This window comes from Protopterus annectens, chromosome 13.part0 (assembly GCF_019279795.1).
Source record: "Protopterus annectens isolate FY-2018-M chromosome 13.part0, PAN1.0, whole genome shotgun sequence".
NCBI classification, from domain to species: Eukaryota; Metazoa; Chordata; order Ceratodontiformes; family Protopteridae; genus Protopterus; species Protopterus annectens.
This window is the reverse complement of record NC_056747.1, coordinates 916,622,715-916,628,191: the sequence shown is the minus strand read 5'-3', so window position 1 is coordinate 916,628,191 and position 5,477 is coordinate 916,622,715.

Genomic DNA, 5,477 nt, shown 5'->3' with positions numbered 1-5,477 from the left:
AAAATGTAAATAAAGGGACTGCACTCGAACACATAGTGTTGCACTTTCGTTCCTTTAATATCCTAGAACTTCATCAGAAACAAGAAAATAGCACTGACAGTATATATAGCCAAGGCAAGAAAAGTCATCATATAATAAAATATCCAAGTTAGTTGTCTTCTCTCCCCTTCTTTCTTGCTGGATGGGTTCGGAGCCGATCCTCGGCTCCGACTTGGCACTTGCTTTAGCTTGAGAACTCCTTTTACCAGCTCGAGGCAACCCTATATCCCATGATGCAAGGCGGAACTACCTCAGATCTCGTTTGATAGCTAACCTACCCTGCTAAGGACTAACCTAACATAATTTAGGAAACAAGTTCATAAAAAGAGTCTTCATATGAAGGCTCAGGAGGAAAAACAACCTGATAGGAACTCTTCAAGATCTGTCCAGGCCAGGGGGTAGGAGGGTGAAGAAAGAAGGCGAGAAGACAACTAACATGGAACGTTATGGTAGGTACATAACTTCTAAATGTTAAGTTGTCAATCTCGCCTTCATTCTTGCTGGATGGGACCGCGTCCCTAGCACCTGTATCCCGGGTGGGTCAATGGAACAGACTCTTGAGAACTGTGGAACCAAACTGGCCCTATCTCTGGAGGCCAAGTCCAACTTGTAATGAGAGACAAAGGTATGAGGCGTGGCCCAAGTAGCTGCTGCACAAATAGTATCAATGGGTAGTCTATCCTGAAAAGCTGCAGAAGTGGATAGACTCCTGGTTGAGTGTGCTTTTGGTTTAGAAGATAGCTGCTTGCCCCTGAGAGAGTACACAAAGGAAATGGTGGAAGTCAACCATCTGGATAAGGTCACTTTAGAAACTGGAAGACCTATCCGTTTTCTGCATAGGAGACAAATAATTGGTCCGATTTTCTGAATTGTTTAGTTCTATGCAAATAGTACCTGAGCTGACGATGGACATCCAAAAATGAAGCTTCTGTTCAGCTCTGTCGGAATAGTTTGGGAAGAAGACTGGTAGATCTATAGATTGGTTAATATTGGTTTGAGACACAACTTTGGGTAGAAAGGAAGGATTAGTTCTTAATGATACCCTGTCCTTATGAAAACCAAATAAGGGGAACGAATGCAGAGAGCTTGAATCTCGAAACCCTTCTTGCTGAAGTGACAGCCAGTAAGAATATAGTTTTCCAGGTCAATAACTTCAAAGAACATGAAGCAGACGGTTCAAGGAGGTAGTATCAAGGATGCCAACATTAAGTTTAGATCCCATTGCGGAGGAGGTTGCTTTATAGGCGGCTTTAGGAGAAAAACTCCTCTCAGAAAGGCCTTGCATAATCTATGAGACATAATGTTATTGTCATGCAAGCCAACATGATACTTGGAAATAGCAGCCAGTTGTACTTTAACTGTAGATGACGTGGATCCTGAATGAAAAACCTCCGCCAGGAAATCTAAAACAGAATGTACAGGAGCAGTAAAAGGATCAATATTCTTGGAATTTGCCCAAATAGAAAAACGTCGCCACTTGCTAGCATAAACAGTTCTAGTGGATGACTTCAAGGAAGATACTAAGATGTCTCTGACGGAGTCAGATATCATCGGAAGCCTGGCTAGGGAAGGAAGTGGAGCAACCAAGCAGTGAGGTTGAGAGAATGAATGGCCCGGTGCTGCTGACCCGACTGGTGGATCAAGAGGTCCGGAACTGGGTCCAGATGCCAGGGCTGCACCAGAAGGTGACGATGCAGAGACGGAAACCAAATTTGTCGAGGCCAGTAAGGGGCAATGAGAATCAACTTGGCTCTCAAAATGGTGGCTTTCTGAATGACTTGTGGAATCAAGGGAAAAGGAGGAAAAGCGTACAGAAGTCCCCGGGGCCAATCCTGGGTTAGAGAGTCTCTCATGGGTTGGCCTGGAAGGGGAAAGAGGGTGAAATAAATCGGGGCACTTGTTGTTTTGAGGAGTAGCAAAAAGATCGCAACAAGGAGTGCCCCACTGCAGAAAAATCTGATCCACTACAGATTGATTGAGAGACCACTCGTGAGGCATCAGAATGGATCTGCTCAGCCGGTCCGCCAAGAGGTTGGACCTGCCTTTGGTAGGAACTCTCCTGAGGAAGGCAGCTGAAGTGGCAGCAGCTCTGTTAGAGTGAGTCCTTATATTCCCTGGGATTTGCTTTCCATGGTGTGAAGAGCAAAATCTGATTCCATGAGCAATCAATTTGGAAATGGTCCGTTTTCAAATGGCTTTACCATGGGAACTTGAAGCATAAAAGAAACAATTGCTCTGATTTCCTGATGTCCTTGGTTCTGTCCAGGTAAAAACGTAGTTGTCTGTGTACATCCAAGGAATGCAAGATCCTTTCCCCCTTATTTTGAGGAGTGGGGAAAAAAGTTGGCAAGTGAATAGTTTGATTTAAAGCCACTTTGGAAATCACCTTAGGCATAAAAGTAGGATTAGTCCTTAAAGACACCCTGTCTTGATGAAAAATAATATAAGGTTCCACAGCCATGAGAGCTTGCAACTCCGAGACTCTCCTGGCAGAGGTCAGAGCTAACATGATAGCTGTCTTCCAAGATAAAAACTTGATGTCAGCTGTGGCAGCAGGCTCAAAAGGAGGTAAGGTGAGTTTTTCCAAAACATAGTTGAGATCCCAAGCAGGAATGGGAGGAGATCTAGGGGGCCTTAAGTTCTTAGCTCCTCTGAGAAAGTGTCTCATGAGCTGGTGGGAAAAAGATTGGAGGGTCTGTATTATAATGACCAGAAATAGCAGAGGCATGTATATTTATTGAAGAGAAAGAGAGACCCTTATGTAAGAGGTCTGCAAGGTAAAGTAAAATCAGAGGAATGTTAGGAATAAGAGGATCAGAATCCTGAGCCTGCATCCAGGAACAAAATCTTTTCCATTTTCCTGCATAAGATTTTCTAGTGCTAGGACGTCTGGCTTCTAAAATGACATCCATAACCTGCTTGGGTAAGAGAGAATGAATCAAAGACCCTGGATTAACCAGGCCGCCAGGCTGAGAGTTTTGACATGTGAGTGCAGAACCTGACCCTGGTGTTGGGACAGAAGGTTCAGAGTCTGTGGTAAAACCCAAGGAAGCTCCAGACAACGGTTTTTCAGTGTTGGGTACCAAAACTGTCAAGGCCAATTTGGGGCCAGCAAGATTATCATCTTGGGCTTGTCCTGTTTGATCTTTAATAATACCCGTGGAAGAAGAGGAAGAGGCAGAAAGGCATACCCAGAGAGGTTTCTCCAACTGAATGATAGGGCATCCACTTTCCAAGCTAGTTTGTGGAAAGTCCTGGTGCAAAAAATCTGTAGTTGATGATTGAGGTGGGATGCAAAGAGGTCTATGTGAGGACATCCCCAGACTGCTGTAATCATCTTGAATATTTTGGTGTCCAGCATCCATTCTTGTGGGTCCGATAGGTTTCTGCGCAGACTGTCTGCCAAGAAGTTTTGCTTCCCTGGTAGAAACTGAGTTTGAAGGTCCAGTTTGCAAGCTAGAGCTGTGTTCCAAAGATTCATGGCTAGTCTGCAAAGGGGATAGGAATGAGATCCCCCTTGCTTGTTTATGTACCACATAACTGTGGTGTTGTATGTCCGTATCAGTAGTTTTCCTGGTCGTAGAAGATCCCTGAAGGCCAATAGAGCTTTCTGAATGGCTAACATTTCCTTTAAATTGATATGCAGGTGCTTCTGATCCTTTGTCCAAAGGCCCTGCAGACAGTTGCCCCGAAAATGGGCTCCCCCATGCATAATCTGAGGCATCCGTGGTTAGCATCTGTGTGGCAGGAGGCAGACAGACGGGTTTTCCTTTGTTTAGAGTACATGCCTTGGACCACCAAAGGAATTCCTTTTGGAGACAAGGCAGGACGGAGATCTGTATGTATAAACTGTGGCAATGCTGAGACCATACACTCTTTAGGTACCACTGTATTTTCCTCATATGTAGTCTTGCATATGGTATGAGAAGGATGCAGGACGCCATGTAACCCAAAGCCTGCAGGAATCTCCTTGCAGATAGAGTTAATGTTGCCAAGGTTTTGAAAGTTGAAGCCAGCTGTAATTGTTTTTCATATGTCAGAAATGCCACCTGGGTTGTTGTGTTTAGAGAAGCGCCCAGAAAAATTATCTGTTGTGAGGGTGTCAAATTTGACTTTTTTATGTTTACAGTGAATCCCAGGAACTTGATAAGATTCTTAACAAATTCTAGATGCTGGAGTAAGACATCCTTGCTGTCTGCCTGAATAAGACAGTCGTCCAGATAAGGGTAAATTTGAATTCCCTTGAGTCTGCAATAAGCTACTACTGGAGCCAGGCATTTGGTGAAGACCCTGGGTGCAGTAGACAATCCAAAGGGCAGCGCAGAGAATTAATAGTGCCTCGATCCGGCCTTGAACCAGAGGTATTTTCTGCATTCCTGCCTGATGGGAATGTGTAAGTATGCCTCCTTTAAATCCAAAGTTACCATCCATGCATTTTTGGTCAGCATAGGAAGTAGCTGCTGTAGAGTAAGCATCTTGAATTTTGGTATCTCGAGGTAAGTGTTGAGGGGCTTCCAGGCAAGAAGTTCCTGCAGCCCAACAGAGGGAGTCATTGAGTCCGTTTTCTATGAGCTTGCGACCTGTCCTCTCCCTCCCCTAGGTGTGGAAGCAGTCCACTGTCTTGATCTATAAGAGGCTTGCGTTTGAGGCCTTCCTCGGGAGCGTCTGTATCTACCCCTCTGAGGCTTGTCTGAGTTTAGAAAGGACCAATTTTCTGTAGGCCAATTCCTACTAAATCTGGGTGGCTGTACTTGTAAGAAATATTTAACTGTTTGCATGGATTTTGCCTTGTCCTCCATCTTCTTTATCACCTTTTCAGCTTTAGATCCAAACAAAAGATTATTCTGAACAGGAGCATCCAATAATTTAGCATTTACTTGATCTGGCAAATTTTGTTCCTTTAACCATGCATGCCTTCTAATGACTGTGCCAGAGGCAGCAGTCCTACAAGAAGCCTCTAAGGCATCAAATCCACAGTGTAAACCATGCTTTCCAACTTGTTCAGTGGCATGCATTAAGTCATGTAATTCCTTATCCTCTGCACAGGCGGAAATGGAAGTTGGCTTTTGTTTTAAAACAGACAAGAGAAATTGCTGGTATTTCAGCATATGAAACTGACAGTTTAAAGCCGTAATAGATAAAGTAGCAGAAGTGTACACTTTTTTGCCCCATCTTTCTAAAGATCTGGAATCATTCTCAGTGGGAATGGGATTTTTAGCAGAAGTGGCCTTAACCCCCTTAGGACCCCGAGAAATGGTTTCAGGGTCAGCAGTAGGATTCTTGTATAAAAACTGGTGGGAATCAGGAACCCTATAATATCTGTCTAGCTTAACAGGAGCTGGAAGAAGAGAGTCAGAAGTTAAGTTAGCTTCCGAAAAAGCATCATCCACAATATCCAAAATAGGAGGAATAGCCAGGAGTCTATGTTGGGGAATAAG